At 40.2% G+C, this 20,247-nt stretch overlaps 1 non-coding gene across 1 annotated transcript; it reads right to left on the reverse strand.

Moving 5' to 3' along the window:
* Positions 1-17,779: 17,779 nt before the first annotated feature.
* On the reverse strand, positions 17,780-17,883 carry LOC111832231. Its single transcript, XR_002835270.1, has one exon. It is a non-coding gene; the product is annotated as a small nucleolar RNA R71 (small nucleolar RNA).
* Between the last annotated feature and the right edge of the window lie 2,364 nt (positions 17,884-20,247).

The raw sequence follows: 20,247 nt of genomic DNA on the forward strand, positions 1-20,247 counted from the left end.
GAGCGCGTGACCATTGTTGATATGGGCATAAGACCTTATGATGTGTGTTTGGTTGACTTCAGCACAGTGGCTGCACCAATGACTATTGTGATCAAGAAAAATGTACCATTCTCATGGGGAGAAGCTCAAAAACAGTCATTCAACAAGCTGAAAGAGAAGCTCAAAATGTACCAGATTTTGAAGTTATGTTTCAAGTGGAGTGTGATGCATCAGGTTTGGGAATTGGAGCTGTACTACATCAGAGGAAAAGACCAGTAGAACTTTTCAGTGAAAATCTAAGTGGAGTACCACAAGCAAGCGTATGGAACCACCGACCAAACAACACGTCCATTCAAGGTGGGATTCAAAATCCATCCAAAATATGGACATTTTAAGAGGAATGATCGAGAAATATCAGTCCATCATAGAGGTATTTTGAGAGATGGCCATGACAGCCTCCTCGGACATGTCCAATGGCGAGCTAAGCAGCAGTTTAGAGAATCCACTCGTGCATTTGAGCTCAGCTTCATTATTCACCACAAATTCAACCATATGGAGCATAATGATCAAGCCAAACCACCCCTGGTTCGAGTTGGATTTGCACTTACTCATTTGACCTTACCCGAGGGCCATATGTTGCCGAAAATGGAACTTTCCTTATTTGGTTCCTTGGAGATTTATGTTTGGATACCAGGAGAACTTATATAACTTATATACCATTCAGAGACACTCCACTCATAATTCACCAACATCCACTTTTTAACACTTTTGTTTTGAAGTATCTATGTATATTACATAACCATGAAATTTCAATAGATTAGGTGAAGAATAACCATGAACCTTTTAAAAATAATAGAAAAATGCATTAAGTTTGATTGGATGAAAAGACAAACACGATCTCTCAACGGTACACAAATGTTATGCATGCGTTATGAAAATTTAGCTATGTCATAGGTGTTACTCCCCTCCTAAGTGAGGTAGAGTTTAGTTATACAATTTAGTGTTTTAAAGATATGTTTGGATTAAGTTTCAGTGAATATTGTTCTTCACAAAATATTTAACATTAAAATCGTGGGTTGGTGTATATTTTTGGGAAACGATTAGTTTTTTTTCTTTTTGTAAACATTTAGAAAGGTAACACCCGTTTCACGTTGAAAGATAAGTGATGCTAAGAATGAATCCGAGTTTGAGAAAACCGTGGTTACCCGAGACATAACCGAACCTCAGATACCTAACAATGAGGCTTGGGACGCCAAGATTCAAGGTACTGATGATGTTCCTAATAATAATGAGATTGCAATCAATTATTTTATGTTCGGGATAAAATGGAACCGAAAGGATGTCGACATCGATGATATATTCGCATACAATATAGCATTTGAAATGAAAGATATAAGCAAGGATCTAGAACCCACGCCCATATTAGAGTGCACCCAACGATCAAATTGGAATAAATGGAAAGAAGCTATAAATGTGGAGTTAAATTCATTAAAGAAGAGGAATGTATTTTGTCCAATAATCCTGACACCTCTCGATATAAAACCAGTTTGACATAAATGGGTCTTTGTCAGGAAAAGAAATGAATACGGTAATATCTTGAGATAAAAAGAACGACTTATTGCACAAGGATTCTCACAGAGAACAGGAATAGATTATGAGGAGACGTACTCCCATGTGGTAGACCATGATCAAGATATGTTTGTCAAAATATTTTAGCAACTTTGTTTTATTTATGTTTTATGTATTTTCACGGTGGACTAGTTTTGTAATTCATTTTCAAACTTCACGGTGAAATATTATCATATATAACCCTAAGTACGGTAAATATATATCTTAACATTTTTGAAGTACACTTTGTACTAAAATCTATTTTGGGTTATAAACTTTTATTTTGTATTATTCGCATAATAAAACCCTTTCCATTTGAATAAATAACAAAACTTAAAATTAAATTTTATAATTAACTCATGAGCATATTGCAAAAATGGAAACAAATATTTATTACATCAAAACAATTTCCTAAAATCTCTCTCTCTCTAATAAATCGAGTCTCTCTCTCCAATATATATATTTATAATAAAATACAAATTTTTTTCCTCATATTTTTAAATTAATTTTAGAAAACGGACGTATATAATTCAATCGATAAAAGAAAACATATATGTACAACGTCTACATAAGGTATAAACTTTTAGATAATAGTTCAAATCATTATAAATAGGACTAATATGTTCACAACTACAAAATGTATTGTTGTTTTAGAATTAAAAATTACTAGAAATAGACAAAATAAAATAAAAAACTCTCTCGAGACATGGCGAAGGCGGTGGATATCTAGGTATCTCCTTACCATGAGATGGGATCTGCGAGGAGTGATTTTGCAGTTAATTTCGGATGATGTTGTGGTTCATTATCGGGATCTATGGACAGTTTTGGCTGTTATTACGGGTTTGAAGATTCATGTTTGTGCTTGGAGGCGGGATTACGGAGCTGGCTGGAGATTTGTTCATCAATGGCATCGCTTATTTGTTGGGATTCTCTCTTCCTTATTTAGCCCCGCAAAGAGATACCATGGTCTTAGTTTGCTGCGACTGATTGAGCATTTATGGGGGATCGAGAGGATTTGGGTGTGGGTGTACAGAACAATATAGGATTGGATTATGTCTCGGGATCTTCTGGTTTTTAATCTGGGTTATTTGGGGAGTGGTTTTTGCGATTTTCAGTAGATTAAGGAAGGGAAATTGCTTGGCATTTATTCGATGGAGGGATTTTTGCTGGAGCATTGTGGGCCTTAAATTGCAGCATCGTGAATGTCTTATGGCAACATACATCCTTCGCTTTTGATTTATTCTTCTCATCTCTGTTTCTTCGGGTGTTTGCTTTCGTTTGGTGTTTGCTACAATGTCGCAAAGCAGTTCGTTGAACAGTGGTATGTCCGGAAAGAAGAAGATGTAGTTGGTCCCGAAGCGCAAGATCAAGATTCCTTTCTTCGATAACTCAGCCTTGATCGAGGGTTATGCCAAGACGGTGATCGGTAGGTGCATGAACCCGCATATGCAACACATGAAGACTTTGCTCTTTATACTCCCTCGCATATGGCAACTGGAGGGGAGGGTTATTGGTGCTGATTTGGGGCTTGGAAGGTTTCAGTTCGATTTCGAGAGGGAGGATGATATTGTGGAGATTCTCAAAATGGAACCCTTCCATTTTGATCACTGGATGTTGGCGATTGTCCGTTGGGAGCCATCGGTGAGTCCCTCGTACCCTTTGTCTCCAATATTGGGGATTCCTCTCCAATATTGGGCACATCCCACCTTTAGGAGCATTAGGGAAGACTTGGTCCAAGTTCAGGAGGTTGATGTTGATGGTGGTCGAGTTCGGGTAACAATCGATGGTTTTAAGCCATTATGATTTGAAACAGAGATTGAATTTGGTACTAGGGAGGAGATTACGGTTACTTCGCGGTATAAGCGTTTATTCGGGTAATGTCGGGTGTGTTTCATTTTGTGTCATGATGAAGCTCACTGTGGTGCCGTGGTGTCTGAGATTTCTCATGGTGATGTTGAGGAAGGAGGAGATAGACATACTCAGAGCTACCGAAGAGTTGTGGCGTATGAGAGATGTCCGGGACCAGATCATGACGGCAAGCATTCGGGTTCTCATAAGTCCAAGAGCAGTGGAGAGGAGGTTAAGGGTGAGGGTTCACGGCAATAGTCCGGTGCTCAACAAGGGCGGGGTCGTTCTGGTCTGGTTTTCACCCAGGGGAGCCTTCACAGAGACCGAGGAGATACAACTCCTACACCAGGTTTGAGGAGCATAGGAAGACTGCTGCTGCTGTGGTTAATAAGGAGCTCGCAACTGTGGAGCCACATGTGTATTTGGAGGTTGTTTCTATAACAACCCATCCCGGTGGGAATCCCTACCACATGGCACACCCCGCCATATGGCAGCTACAAGCGCTGCAGCGCATCGACCCTAACCTCTCTCCTGTGGGCCCAAACTGCACAGCCCACTTGCTCGCAGCCCCCTGGCCCACCAGGTAGGTTATTGGTGCGCCTGGCGTTCCTCGAACCCATGTCCTCACCCTTTAACAACCTTCCCACCATGGAAGTTGTCACCAACTGATCTGCAGGTCAATTGGTAACAACTTGTCAAGTGGGAAGGTTGTTAAAGGGTGAGGACCTGGGTTCGAGGAACGCCAGGCGCACCAATAACCTACCTGGTGGGCCAGGGGGCTGGGAGCAAGTGGGCTGCGCAGTTTGGGCCCACAGGAGAGAGGTTAGGGTCGATGCGCTGCAGCGCTTGTAGCTACCATATGGCGGGGTGTGTCATGTGGTAGGGGTTCCCACCGGGATGGGTTGTTACAGTTTCACTACCAAAACAGGTCAATAAAGCTCTTTTTCTGGATTATGTAACTCAAGCAGCAGCGATGGAACACCAAATTTCTAGTGGTGTGGAGAATTTAGAGCTGGTTATAAACACTACGGCCGATCCGGTTACAGTACGGGAGCTAGCTAGTGAGGTTCAGCCCGATGTTTAGGATTCTCAAAGCTCTGAGGAAGTCTTGTCTATTCCTCCTCTTTCCCAGCTGGATTTTGAGATGCTTGATGTGAGTGATATGGTTTTGTTGGCTGGTGATGAGCCAGGGGCAGAGCAATCGAGTTTGGAAGGCATTGAGGAGGAAATTTCAGCCCACCAAGAGGATATTGAGGGGGTAACGGTTCAGAAGGTGGCAGTTGTCGTGGAGGATATTGACACAGAAGTGATGATCAATACATAGAACACGGAGAATACGAAGAACGCAGTCTCGTCGGAGGAACGTGTTGGTGACTTTTGGCAGGAGGAGGCTGGGGGTGATAGAGGACATCGTGGTAACGTCGTGGCACTTGCGGTTCCTAAACAACGTGATAAAGTTTGGGAAAGATTAACACGCATAGGTTTAATTCGTGACTCACCTTGGTTTATAGTTGGTGGTTTTAATGAACTCACCGGCAACAATGAAAAGAGGGGGCGGGGGTAAGTTAAGGCCAGCTTCCTCTTTTCTAGATTTTGATTGTATGATAAGGAATTGCGGTTTTATGGAATTTCCCTACCTTATGGATTGGTTATCTTGGCGAGGATGGCGGGATAAAAAACCAATTCGGTGGAGGCTTGACAGGGCGCTCGGTATTCAGAAATAGAATGACTTGTTTTCGAACACTACAACGGAATATCTTCCGATGGTCGGTTCAGATCATAAGCCGATCATAGCTTTTATGGCTGAGAAGAAAGTTCGGCGAAAATGGTGCTTTATGTTCGACAAAAGATGGGTTGGTAAAGAAGGTTTACTAGATGCGATTTCGGGGGGATGGAGCGGTGGTTCACACTATGGGTCAGGTGCATTTGTCAATAAACTAATTAATTGTAGACACGCAATTTCCTACTGGAAGAAGACTCAGATTCCGTTTGGGAGGGATACAATCGAGGATTTAAAACAGAAACTTGTTGCGACTCAGGAAGATGATTCCAGCATTCCTACGAATATTTATGATCTATCAATCAAGTTGAGGAATGCTTATAAAGATGAGGAAGTCTATTGGCATCAGAAAAGTAGAAATCGGTGGATGCGGGTGGGAGATAAGAATTCCAAATATTTTCATGCACAAACAAAATGTAGGCGGGCGAGAAACCGCATTGTTGGTTTGTTTGACAGTGATGACGTTTGGGCTACAAAAGATAAGGATATTTTTGGTATTGCGGCAAACTATTTTGAGAATTTGTTTACTACGACCAGTTCTCAGGAAATTGAGCATGCCTTGAGAGAGGTTAATACGGTGATAACGGAGGATATTAATGGGTATTTAACAGCTCCGCCTACAGAGAAAGAGATACACGCATCGTTTTTTATGATGCATCTGGATAAAGCTCTAGGGCTGGATGGCATGACAGCAGTTTAATTCCAAAAAGCATGGGGAGTGATTAAGGATGACTTGCTGATTTTGGTGAATTCCTTTTTCAGGATGGGGTCTTTGATAATGTCTAAATCAAACGAATAATTTTCTAATTCAAAAGGTGGAGCGACCGCGACCGACTAGAATGACGGAAGTACGTGCTATTTGCTTAGGGAAAAATGTTATTTAAATCCCGAACTTACAATTTTTGGCCATTTTAATCCTCGACTTCCACTGTGGCCATTAAAATCATAGACTTCTCGTTGACGTTAGTTTTAAATCACCATCTTCTGTTGACTGAGCCAGATTGAACATGTCGTCAACTCAAATCTTCTAACAGAGAAGTTAACAACCGTTTAGGATCGTTAATCGATCTTTGTTAAGTCGAAAAATGAGAATCACAAGGACAAGCGACGTCGTTCTGTCTTAAACGAAATGCCTAAATCCCCAAATCAACGTCGCTTGGCCTTGTGATTCTCATTTTTCGACTTAACAGAGATCAGTTAACGATCCTAAACGGCTGTGAACTCTTCTGTTAGAGAATTGGATTTGACGACATGCTTAATCTGGCTCAGTCAACAGAAGATGGTGATTTAAAACTAACGTCAACGAGAAGTCTATGATTTTAATTGCCACAGTGGAAGGCGAAGATTAAAATGGCCAAAAATTGTAAGTTCGGGATTTAAATAACATTTTTCCCTATTTGCTTATGTAATGTGGGATACAAGGTGATTTGAAAGGTTCTTTGCCAACGGCTAAAAACGGTACTTCCACGGTTAATTTCGGAAAATCAATCTGCTTTTGTGATGGGACGTCTGATTTCAGACAATATTTAGATAGCTCAAGAGATGTTTCATGGTCTCCACACTAATCCTTCGTGCAAGACCAAATTTATCGCCATCAAGACGGACATGAGCAAGGCCTATGACATGGTCGTATGGAATTTTATCAAATATTTGCTGACAAAAATTGGTTTCTCAGAAAAATGGATATCTTGGGTTATGTTTTGTGTATCCTCTGTTGAGTATCGTGTTCTCATTAATGGACAACCGCAAGGGTCAATTATCCCGGGATGGGGATTACGGCATGGAGATCCTTTATCGCCGTATCTTTTTATTTTATGCACACAGGTTTTAATCGCCAATATCCGGAAAGCAGGACATGATAAATTAATAACCGGAATCAAGGTGACAAACAAATGCCCTTCTATTTCTCATCTTCCGTTTGCGGATGATAGTTTGTTCTTTTGTAAAGCTAATACATAGCAATGTGCGGTGATTTTGGATATTCTTAGGAAGTACGAAGTGGTTTCAGGACAACAGATAAATTTTTTGAAATCTTCACTCCAGTTTGGTCATAAAGTAGACGAGCTTGCTAGGCTGGCCGTACAAGCAACCCTTGGGATTAATAATTTGGGAGGTATGGGGTCTTATCTAGGGTTGCCGGAGAGTTTAGGCGGTGCTAAAACTAAAGTTTTTGCCTTTGTAAGAGATAAGCTACACAATCATATCAATGGGTGGTCAGGCAGGCTGCTTTCTATGGGTGGTAAGGAAGTAATGATTAAATTAGTGGCGTCAACCTTACCGAACCATGTGATGTCATGCTTTCGTCTACCGAAGACTATAACTTCAAAACAGAGAGTAGCTCAGGACAAATTTGATCCTATCAAATTTTGGCGCCGCTGCCAGGGACTCAATTTTGATTACCATTAGATTAAAGTTAAAAAAAAGTTTAGTCTATGTTTTTATTTTATTTTGTTACTTACACTTTTCTTTTCTCTTTTCTTTTTGGTGTTTCAGGTTTATACCTAATACCAAAAGCAAGAACAAAGAGCTAGTTGATCTCAACAATCAAGAACTAGCAGGTTTAGTTAGAGAGAATCGAAAAGCTCAGAAACAAGCAGCAATGGCTGCACCAGTGATTTTGATTCAAGATGCTGAGGTTACTCTCAGAGATGCAGATGGGCATCTGAGGAATGCACAAGAGCAGAAGCTAAATGCTAACAGGACTGTTATTCCTGAGCCAGTCGTCGTCGGTGTCGAGCGACACCAACTGGGGGTCGATCGACACCAAACCGTAGCAGACAACAATCAGTTAGCGTTGATTGCTGAAGCAGAGGATGAAAAGCAAACACTTGGAGAATACAACAGGCCTGCACTGTTCTATTTTAACCAGTCTGCTATATGTCCTACTACATTTCAGAGGAACTGCTTCGAGCTCAAGCCTGGATACTACACTCTTATAGGACAACACCCATTCCATGGTCACACTTATGAGCATCCAATGGATCACATTGAGTAGTTTGAAGATTTGGTATCTAGCATCAAGGTTGAATGGGTGTCTTTGGATTTTCTGCTCTGCAAGCTTTCCTAGCACTCCTTAGCTGGAGAAGCACTATCTTGGCTTAAGGAGTTAAAGCATGCATCTCTTACGAGCTAAAAGGATGTAAAGGTTGAGTTATTGAAAAAAAATTATGATGAAGAGAGGAGCTGCGAAAAAGGATTGCTACCTTTTCTCAAGGAATCTCAGGGGCATTCAATGTTGCTTGGGTGCATTTTAAGGGGTATCAGAGAGATTGTCCACACTATGGTTATGCCAAATTTAAGCTGTTGGGAATATTCTATAGAGGATTGGATTGGAGATATCAAATGGCTTTAGATGCTGCAAGTAATGGCAATTACAATACAAGGTCTCCAGCTCAAGCTACCAAATTGATTGAGAATTTAGCTTCCAGCAACAACACGAAAATTGCTGATTTTGAGAGGAAGAAGCTAGCTGAAAACATGGATGGGGTTCAACTTGCTGACGTTAAGGCTTTAAGTGGATATATTGTGTTTTTATCGGTTTTAAATCTTTCTTTTCTCTTTCATTTTATAACTTTTATTGAGTCAAAGTGTATTTTTAGAGTCCTTTAGTCCATTATAGAGTCTTTACAGGTTTTAGGTTGCTTTGGAATAAAACGAGCTGTTTTGGGATGCAAACACACATTTGGAGATGCAGATTCATGTAGAAGTATCAAATGTTTGGGATCAGATGAACAATTTTCCACCGTTAAATGTTTCTCATATTTTGACACAAGATGAAGCCAGATGTTAGCTTTCATTTTCAAGTGATTTCAAGGAAATCTAACGGTGCATTCACAAGTTACACCCGATTTTGTGAAGACAGGTCATTCTGACGAGTTGTTGAAACTGATGGAGAAGTAAAACCTGGGAGCATTAGACCGATCGGTCTAACATTTGGATCGATCGGTCCTTTACTTGTGACGCAGGTTTTCGCCCATATTCGATCCGAAATACTTCTGAACAGATCCAACTCATCTCCTATTGTTTTTATACCCTAGGCTCGACTTTTTAGCAGCCATCCTTCATATTTTTCAGTTCTAAACATTGTTCTTTGCTTTCTAAACAATTTTGGGGAGAAGAATCCATCCTCTTGACACTTGGAGAAGATTTCTAAACCCTTTCTTATTATATTTTCAATTTCATCATGTTTTCTTTCATATCTATTTGCTTTGTTTCAATTGCTATATCTGAGTAGTCTCTTAATTGGATTTTAGGTCCCAAGTAGGAGAATTCAATGAATGTCATAGGGAACTCTTAATCTTTAGGTTCTTCAGTTTACATGTTCTCAATACTAGAATAGGATTGATCACCCTGTTTTAGAACTTAGGCTTTTATGTGTTTCAGAGATATTCGATAAAAGGCCTGAATGAATGTAAATTAAGCATTGTATTTCTAACCTGCGAGAGTTGATGTTAGAATGCTTTGTGAACCAAATGAACCTGTTTGATAATGCGAATTTGGCTAGGAAATTACAAATGAGAGTTTAGTAATTGAATAGTTAAATTCAGTGATTAATGTCTTGAGAGAGAATTAGTCTAAAATTTTGTTCATGTTCAAGAACGGTTCTTCAAGTTTGAACTCTTTATTGCTTTTATTTGTTATTCATTGATTCTCTGAAAATACCCTGCAGCCTAATGTCTTTAATTTATAAGTTTAAATCTCTCTTTTAATTGCATTTTTATTTACAAAACTGAAAACCAAACAAAAACCCTTTCCGCTTTAGCTAAGAACGAGTCTTGCAAGTCTTTAGTGTACCATTGCTCCTTGTGATCAATCCCACATATACTTTACTTCGGTTAAGTTATCGGGTTAAATACTCGAGTAATCAAGTTGGCGCCGCTGTCGGGGAGCAATCGCGTTACCTAAAGATTTAGGATTAGTTTTTAGTCTAGAGCATTTTTCTCTACAGTTTTTTTTTTTAACTAACAATTTTTATTTCTTTTTGGTGATTTAGGAGTAGTTGGCCATGGAATTCAATGATTGTCCACAAGAAGAAGAGGATGAGCCATATATAGAGCCACCATTTGATTAGAGTGTTCTTACACCGGAACAAAAAGTGAAGTTGGATGAACTTTACGTGGAGAATCCAACATTGACAAGGAGTGACTTAGCGACTATGATCCGGTTGAACCTCATGTTGTATGTTTGCTTCATATGGGCTTATTTGGTCTGACCCATAAATTGGGCCTATACTGGTATGTAGCCCATACAGGGTCCGAGTTGTGTATGCTGCAAGAGTAAACCGACATAAGCACTAGGGTTTCACTATATAAGGGAAACTAGGGTTGAAGAAACAGGTATGCTAAATGCTAAACGCTGGATGTTAAAGGCTGGATGCTAGAGGTTGTATGCTGGACGCTGGAGGCTATGTGTAGCCGAAATGCATAACGCAGGGCGCAGTGTTGTGAGCATGCGCATGGCGTTGTGCAGAGAGCATGCAGCAGTGCTCTGAACCCTGAGAAAGGGGCAGTAGCTAGGCTGGGGCCGAGGACTGAGAGCTGAATATGACCTAGTCTAGGTTTAAGGTGTCTCCATGACACTTTGATGAGAGACAAAGGTGGAGCTGTTTCTTGGAGGTTCAGTAAGGTGTTTCTGTGGTGATACATGGAAGGGAGAGTTGAATCAGAGACATGGAGAGAAGAAGAAAAGCATCTAAGACAGTGAACATGTGTGTCTACCTATGTTATCTTCTTCAGGTTTCTTTGTTGTTTCTCTCTAAGCTTTGTATACAAAACATAGTGTAAGCGCTTGTTATAGTGTTGTGTAAACCTAACTAATTGATAGTGGATGTTTGTGGGAGAAGGTTCCCACACGAGATGTACCCTCACGCAGAGGGGAACTCGTTAAATCTCTGTGTTATGTTTATGTCTTGTTATTGATATATGATCCAAAGAGGCGTTGGGGCAAAGTCGTAGTCTGCGATTCATATAGAGATGAATTGGGGTCTGCGATTTTCAACAAGTGGTATCAAAGCCAGGTTGAGGAATTCATAGACTCAGGCATGACGCTGTAAGCGTACAAGGAGGATCCAGAGATTGTTGTAGAAGATTCATGATCATGAAAGTATTCTTGATCGAAGGCTAAATCAATTATGGGGTTGGTTTAAGGTGGAGTTATCTACAGTATTTGATTAAGGTTCATGGATGCATGTGTTAAGGTGATTAGCACATGGATGTGAAGAGAAAATCGAAGCATCATCCAAAGGGCTCAAACTTATCAAAACAAGCATTCAGTTTTCCGCTGCAATCACAACGTATATGTCATGCTTTGTTTTGAAGCTTCTAAATACTCGAAACTGTTTCAGTTAAGGAATCTAGACACTAGAAGAACACAAGGATGTAGACGTTTTCAACTACTAGAAAGTCAAGATTGTATCTTGTTTGATTTAGCTGTTGAAAGTTTGTGTAGTGGTGTTGAAGAATGGTTGAAGGTACAGCTGCAAGAAGTCACAAATTTATGTTTTAAGGGACGCTTTAAGAGTTTAATTTGTGTGTAAAAGGGTTGTTAAGTCAACAAGTTGTGTATAAGATTAAGATGAGTATGAAGATGGACCAAGCAATTTATGTTGAAGTGGTCAGTCTTGATGAGTGTTGGGTGAATGGTTAAGTCTCAGTAAAATGGATCGGCTTGTCAGAGATTTGAAAGGACTACAATTGATGTAGGTTTACAGAATTATGTAAATGCATAGAGTACCAAGAGTCGAAGTAGCAGCCAATGAGTTTTTTGTTGTCAAGGTGGAGTTTGTTCTTCATGGTGACTTAAAAGCTTTGGAAGACTTTTGTAGACGTTGTAGGACTGTGCAAGAGTTTGTGAGTAAGTGCAAGAATCTACAAGGCTTGTGCAAAGTGATTGGGGTTAGGTTTTGCATTGGAAAGAAACTGAAATTTTTTGGTTCGCCTGTATGCATCTACAGAGATGATCTCATGGATGAATTTTCTATAAGATTTCATTTGCAAGAAGTTTAAGTGTTGTTGGTGACAAGATGACACTTATAAAGGAGGCTTGTGAGTATAAGGGGAAGATTCAAGTAGATCTCTGGTGGTTAAAGATGCATGTTATGATAGACAAGGCTAGTAGAAGACTAGTAGGTCTAATTGCATCATTAAGTTTCTCAGGAAAGTCACTTACACGGAGGTTAAATGAGGATTCATCAATGGTGAAGACATGTCAAGTTGGTATTGATGAATGGAGAGAAAAGGTATGATGGTGGTACCATGTTTCTTCTTGGTAATGTCTGCATAAGTGAAGAACTATTGCAGGGTTATGTTTACAGCAAGTATGTGGCTTCAGGGATTTTAGAGTGAAGCACTAAAGGTTGTTACAAGGAGACTAGCAGAGGCTCAGAAGCTGCTGGTTAGACATCTGTTTCGACATGAGGTTGAACAAGAGTTTGTATTGTCAGATCGTACAAGTTGGGTTCAAAAGTCAGTTGGTTGAACAGATGGGATGTAATCTTAATCTCATGAGTAATGCGTTGGGTTGAGATTGTTTTACAGGATAAATCAAGGATTGTTTCAGGTTTGAAGCAGGTATGATTCATGTGTTCTGCATGGGATTCAAGAGAGTTTGGTTTATGTTAAGTGCACATGAGGGGAACCAAAGGTCGACCAAGTGAATCCGGTCGTAGAAGGAATCAGATTAGATACAATCATGATAATAGGTCTGTGGTGTTCATGGAAGAGGTTGTGTAATTGTTGTAATCGTTTGTTCTGAGAGGTTCATATCTCAGGGTTTACTGGTTCTAAAAGGTTTTTCAAGACCAAAGTTCCACAAGAAAGTCAGGTGTTAACTGCAGGGGAATCAGAAGAAGTAGAAGTGTTAGTTCTTGTTCTAGGTGGAGCTGTTTTGAGGAACAAGGGAATCTAGTAAGGGCTTCATAAGTGTTTCTAAGACCAGGAGAAACAAGGTTGAAGAAGATAATTCGTGTAAGGAGTTACATGAACTTGTTGGGACAGCTGAAGAGCATTGTATGTTACTCAGAGAAGCTGTCAAGAACAAGGCTGAAGCTGTAGGCTTCACAAACAGAAATTCAGAAAGTTTGAACATTGGGACAGTCATGAGACAGTCTAAGTATTCGATAGGTCTTGGGAATTTCTGAGCAATGTTAGAGGATAACATTGGATAACACAACGAAACATTCAATGGTTGATTGTGTTATGTATTTACTATCAAGGAATCAGGTTGATAAAGGTTTCTTCAGTTGTCGGGTCGAGTGGTCAGAGTTCGTCTACAAGTGGGATTATAGTCATCAGGATAAGGAAGATAAAGAGAGAGTCGCGAATCTCTTGAAATTTCTACGATGAAGTTGAAAACTCCTAAGGTCGACGAATACAAGGATCATTAGAAGCTATAGGGTCTACAGGAGAAGAAATTTTTTTTGTTTTCTTATCTTCAAGAAAGCATCAACACAAGGGGATTTTATGAGGTGGATCAAATGAAGCAAAAGGTGGAGATTGTTGTATGTTTGCTTCATATGGGCTTATTTGGTCTGAACCATAAATTGGGCCTATACTGGTGTGTAGCCCATACAGGGTCCGAGTTGTGTATGTTGCAAGAGTAAACCGACATAAGCACTAGGGTTTCACTATAAAAGGGAAACTAAGGTTGAAGAAACAGGTATGCTAAATGCTAAAGGCTGGATGCTAAAGGCTGGATGCTAGAGGTTGTATGCTGGACGCTGGAGGCTATGTGTAGCCGCAATGCATAACGCAGGGCGCAGTGCTGTGAGCATGCGCATGGCGTTGTGCAGAGAGCATGCGGCAGTGCTCTGAACCCTGAGAAAGGGGCAGTAGCTAGGCTGGGGCCGAGGTTTGAGAGCTGAGAGCTGAACATGACCTAGTCTAGGTTTAAGGTGTCTCCATGACACTTTGATGAGAGACAAAGGTGGAGCTGTTTCATGGAGGTTCAGTGAGGTGTTTATGTGGTGATACATGGAAGGGAGAGTTGAATCAGAGACAGGGAGAGAAGAAGAAGAAAAGCATCTAAGACAGTGAACATGTGTGTCTACCTATGTTATCTTCTTCAGGTTTCTTTGTTGTTTCTCTCTAAGCTTTGTATACGAAACATAGTGTAAGCACTTGTTATAGCGTTGTGTAAACCTAACTAATTGATAGTGGATGTTTGTGGGAGAAGGTTCCCACACGAGTTGTACCCTCACGCAGAGGGGAACTCGTTAAATCTATGTGTTATGTTTATGTCTTGTTATTGATCTATGATCCAAAAAGGCGTTGGGGTAAAGTCGTGGTCTGCGATTCATACAGAGATGAATTGGGGTCTGCGATTTTCAACACCTCATATCGTTGCAGGCAGCATATGAAGGAAGGCAAATCACATGCTATGAGATCAAAGAAGCACATGATCTTGAAAAGGTAATATATTGGGTTAACGCCGAGCGAAATAGAAGGTACATGCATTTTAACCCTTGAAATTCAAGATTTTGAGGATTTTCTATGCCTTGCATTGAAGATGTTGCTTCTAGTTTGCATACTCCCAAGATTATCAGTGAATGTTATGATTTGATAGTTGAGTCCCAACAACTAGATACTTTTAGAGCAGAAAAACTTCCTAGAGATTACCATGAGATATGTTTTGATATTGAATATCATTGTGCTTTCAATGTTCATGATCTCGAGTTTAAGTTTTCAATGCCTGAAATATCAAGATCTCTTCTTGCAGAATCTTATTTAGGAGTTGTACTTGACGTTGATAACATCTTTGATGAGACTGAGGATCTTGAGGTTAATTATATGGATTGAAATATTGTGCTATATGAGATTAATGGGTATGAAGTTGACTATTTTGTTAAAACCTCGTTAAGACCTGAAATTGATTTTATATTTCCACCAAATGCATTTAATCCTCATGAGCATCAAACCGTCAAAGAAGATTTCAAGATATATGCTATATTTGTAGTAAATTTGGTTGATGGTTATTTTGCCTGCTTATCATGGATAATTGTGTGTTACTTTGTGCATATTGTTGTGTGTGGTAACAGGAGAAGAAGTAAATGTGCATTGGCTCAACCTTTTGATTCTTATGATTAATGTTTGTGTTGAGCGGTCAAGCTAAAGACCAAAAATGAGCGCTTTGTGGGAGGCAACCCACTAGAAGTCTGAGGTAAGTTTTCTTATTTTTATTCTTCTTTTTCGCATCTTCATTTATTTTTTGCTATTTGGTTGTGACGTTTTCTTTTGGAATTGTTCTCACACCGAGACGGTGTGAAGCACCACCCATACTCCAGAGACCTCGAGAAAAGCAAAGGTACGCAACTTCTTTACCCAAACCTTCTCATATCATCAATAAGACTTTTGATAAGTCTGTATTTCACCACTTTTTGAGCATGTATTCATCATCTTTTCCGCATCATTCACTTGTTGATTCGCATCATATTGATCACTTTCTGCATGTTTTGCATACAAGTGTTTAAGGTACTTAGGAGACATGCGGAGCAAAGCAGAGGAACAAGTGTTACTCGACATACGAATGATCGAGTGAGACGATCGAGTGAGAAGCAGAGATATGTTGCAGACACATACTTCACTCGATGGACGTGATCGAGTGGTCGATCAAGTGGTGGATCGAGTAAGGCGATCGAGTGAACCGAGGGAATGCGAAACAAAATCAACTGACTACTCAATGAGGGCGATCGAGTGAGACGATCGAGTAAGCTAGAATGAAGAGCAACATAAATACATGTCACTCGAGATGCTCACACGAGGCGCTCACTCGACCAACAGGGTCAGTACAACCTTTAAACCGCTTTTTACATTTTTCGTTTTATGTTTTAAGTTCTTCCCAAACATTGCTATAAATAGGTCTCTTTTGGTATTTGCCAAAGGGATCGAGTTTTTACCCTTAGGTTTTTGTTGTTAGCCGCCAAACAAACTAGAGAATTGTAATTCATTTTTCCTTTGAGTTATTGAGATTTTGCAATTATTTCTTGAATCATTGTTGTTATTCTTCCTGTCATCTTTATTATTATGTATGTTTTGAAGAATTCTGAGTTTATGATGTTTAACATGATTTCGGTTTATGAGTAGTGTTAGGGTTTTTGAGGATAGGATAGATAAGGTGGAGAATGTTTGTCCGCTAGAGTGTTTAAGTTAGATTCGTTTGTTCCCTTCCGGATTAGAGTATTTATAGCTAATTCTTCTCTGATAAAGTGGAATTAGATCCTAGACATTTCAGCACCTACCAAGTGTTTGATGAAATATTAGAACAACTAATACCATAGATATACTTGCTTAGCCTAAAAGATTAGATGTCTAAGATGTTTATTGACATTAATGCACTGTTTCGTTATGCATGTTTACTACATGTTTCATCAGAGAGATTTGAGATTAGGAAGTGTTGTAAACATGATAGTTTCTGCCAAGAGATTGGATTTACTAGTATTTGATGTCTATTATCTAGAGATTAGTATGTTTGTCGTTTGTTAAACACTCTAAGTAGATTAGCATATTCCATCTACATTAATAACCTCATACTCAGGATCTTCTATCCATTTGTGTTTTCTGTTTAATTCTCTTGTTATTTACTTGTTCCGCTTTGTTTTCTTGCAAGTATCAATAATCATAACGTTTTAGTTTATGCATGGTAGCCTATGTTTTACAGCCTTACATTTATCGCATGTTTAACATGTTCGCTTAGGATCACTGAAAACCAAAAATCATTTATGCTTGCTTGATTTAATCATTTCTGATATATGTTGATTGCTAGCATCTCACCTAATTGGATTGATACATATTGTACTGTAATGACATGATAGTACTCTAGGGTAATTGGTAGTTAAATCCTAGTATCAATTTGGCGCCGCTGCCATTTGGGTGTTTGTTTGTTACATTTGAGATTTCAGACTTGCTAAGATCAAGTTCTTACTCAACATTCACTACAGTTACTCACTCTGTTCTTTCTGCTTGTCTATTGATTCAGGTACAACTCTTGCTCAACTGCTCCTACTCGACTGACACACTCAACCGTCTCGCGAGCTAAGTTGATTTGAGTTGTATGCACACACGGTCGCAAGGCACAGAAAACTTGTTTCAGCCCTCCGACTTTATTGATCGCTTGGTACCTGCATCAAGACAGCAACGCAACAGAGTTACACCACCACAAGTGTAGATGGAAAACCCTCAACAACAACCTCCACCACGGGCACCTACACGGATTGGAGCTGGTGATGCTCCATGCAACCATACCCATCGTCAGGGTATAGTGCCCTCAGCTGTGCAGAACAACAACTTTGAGATCAAGAGTAGTCTGATCTCCATGGTCCAGGGCAACAAATTCCATGGTCTGCCTATGGAGGATCTCCTAGATCACCTTGACGAGTTTGATCGTCTATGCAGTCTAACAAAGATCAATGGTGTTAGTGAGGATGGTTTTAAGCTCCGACTTTTCCCATTCTCTCTGGGTGACAAAGTGCATCAATGGTAGAAAACTCTACCTCATGGATCTATCACCTCCTGGGAACAATGCAAGCAGTCATTTCTTGCCAAGTTCTTCTCAAACTCCAGAACTGCACGTCTGCGCAACGAGATTTCTGGGTTCACTGAGAAGAATGGTGAAACACTCTATGAAGCCTGAGAGTGCTTCAAAAGTTATCAGTCTCAGTGCCCCCACCATGGCTTCACCAAAGAGTCTCTCCTCCGTACTCTCTACCGGGGCGTTCTCCCAAAGATTAGGATGTTACTTGACACTGCCAGCAATGGCAACTTTCTGAACAAAGACATCGACGATGGTTGGGAGCTTGTTGAGAACCTAGCCCAATCTGATGGCAACTATAGTGGAGACTATGACAGAACCATCAGGGCAAGCACAGATCTTGATAAGCTCGACAAACTCTTGATGAGCCAGCAAAGGAATGTCCATTTCGTCTCTGAAGAAGACCCTTTCCAGATTCCAGATGGGAAGGGGGAACATTCAGAGGAGATAAGCTATGTCCAGACCAAGGTGGATACAACAATGGATACAACTCCTATAAGCAAAACTCCAATCTGTTTTATAGGAGCACCAACGTTGCAAATTCACAAGATCAAGTATATCAACCTCCACCAATGCAGCAGGGGCAAAACAAGTCATTTGTGCCTTACAACCAAGGTTATGTGCCCCAACAACAGTTTCAGCAAGGTTACCAAACTCCAACTGGACCACCCGCATGATTCCAACCTCAAAAAGCTCCGCCACCTCATCATGACATGAAAAACATGCTGCAACAGTTATTACAAGGACAGACAAGTGGATCTATATAGTCTGCTAAGAAGTTTGCAGAGATGAATAATGAGATGGACTGCACATATAATGCTCTCAATCTCACGATTGAAGCTTTGACCTCTAGAATGCTTCACCTGGAAAGCAAGAATGCATCTACTTCTTCAGGGCAACTCTCAAGGAAAGCCATCCACAACCCCAAAAAGTTTGCAACATCCCATTCAATCACCTTAAGAGGGTTACCTACTACAAAAGACTTTATGGATATCACTGAGGACAATGAGGATCTAGATGGGGAGGATTTTGCTCCAAATGAAGATTCGACACAACAAATCAAAGTCGATCATGATCCACCTGCCATGGTAAAACATGATGTTCCAAAGAGTAAGGAACCACGTTACATTCCTCCACCCTACACGCCTCCATTACCATTCCCTGAAAGATTCAAGAAGAAAATAATGGAGAAGTATAAAGGACTGCTCGACACACTCGAAGGAACTGAACTAACAAAAGCTTTGGTAGACGCTCATGCAAAAGTTCCGTCTTACAATAAAATCTTGAAAGAGGTCCTATTGAGGAGGGTTCAAGAGAAGAAGGAAATAACTAAAGATGCTGAGGAGAAAGCTGAGGAAGATGAGAGAGCAAAATCACTTAACCATGAGTGTTGTGCCATTGTCCATAAAGAGGTTATCCCAAAGAAGCTAGAAGATCCTGGTTCATTTACTTTACCTTGCACAGGTCCATTATCTTTTATTAGGTCTCTTTGTGACCTAGGAGCGTTAGTTAGTCCCATGCCTCTCTCTGTGGCTATAAGGTTAGGTTTTACACAATACAAACTGTGCAACCTATCCCTCATCTTGGCAGACAGAACAGTTAGGATTCCACATGGCTTGTTGGAAGATCTCCCAGTAAAGATTGGTGAAGTAGAAATACCAACTGACTTCATTGTTTTGGAGATGGATGATGAGCCTCAAGATCCACTAATCCAATGAAGAGCATTCTAAGCTACAGCATGAGCAATCATTGATGTCGGGAAAGGAATGATTGATCTCAATATGGGTAAGAACTTCAGGATGAAGTTTGATATCAAGGACGTCTTGAGAAGCCAAAAGTTGATGGGCACACCTTCTCCACTAAAGATGAGTCAACTAAGCAAACACTCCAGCAAGGTGAGAAAGAATCTGTGGATCCCTCATCGGATGGTTGTTTAGAACTTCGAAGTATCACTGTTCTGAAAGATTCAGTGAGAAGGTTAACAGCTATGGTCAAAGAAATGGGTGGAAAAAATCAAGAAACTCAAAAGAAAAATCAATGGTCCCTATCCTAGGAGACAAAGTTTGAGTATAATGAGGAGCAGCAGCTCCTGTGACATTGACCCAAGAAAAAGAGGAGCAATGAGTTCTCTGAGAATAGAGGGTGCTTCAACACCTCTCTTTGAGCCTCCTAAAGCCTAAAATGCATAAACAGTCAAGCTTAGTGACTTTAAACAAGCTCACTTGGGAGAAAGTCCCAAAGGTATCCCTGTAAATACTGCTTAGGATTTCTTGTTAGTTTGATTTTTGTTTTTTTGTTTTATGTTGGTCAGGACGTTAGACAGGTTCAGAGATGTTCCTCTACGGGTGATGTACCAACACGCAACATAACTCCTTCTCCATCAAGACATTCTGCTTATAACTATAGGGATCACAATGTTTCTCCCCCTCCTCCGAGACAGTCTTCCTATGAGCTTCAGGATAGCAAGAAGAAGGATAAAAGGAAAAAGAAAAAGGCAGTAAGGCGGAAGG

Source organism: Capsella rubella, unplaced genomic scaffold, assembly GCF_000375325.1.
Source record: "Capsella rubella cultivar Monte Gargano unplaced genomic scaffold, Caprub1_0 scaffold_2, whole genome shotgun sequence".
Taxonomy (NCBI): domain Eukaryota; kingdom Viridiplantae; phylum Streptophyta; class Magnoliopsida; order Brassicales; family Brassicaceae; genus Capsella; species Capsella rubella.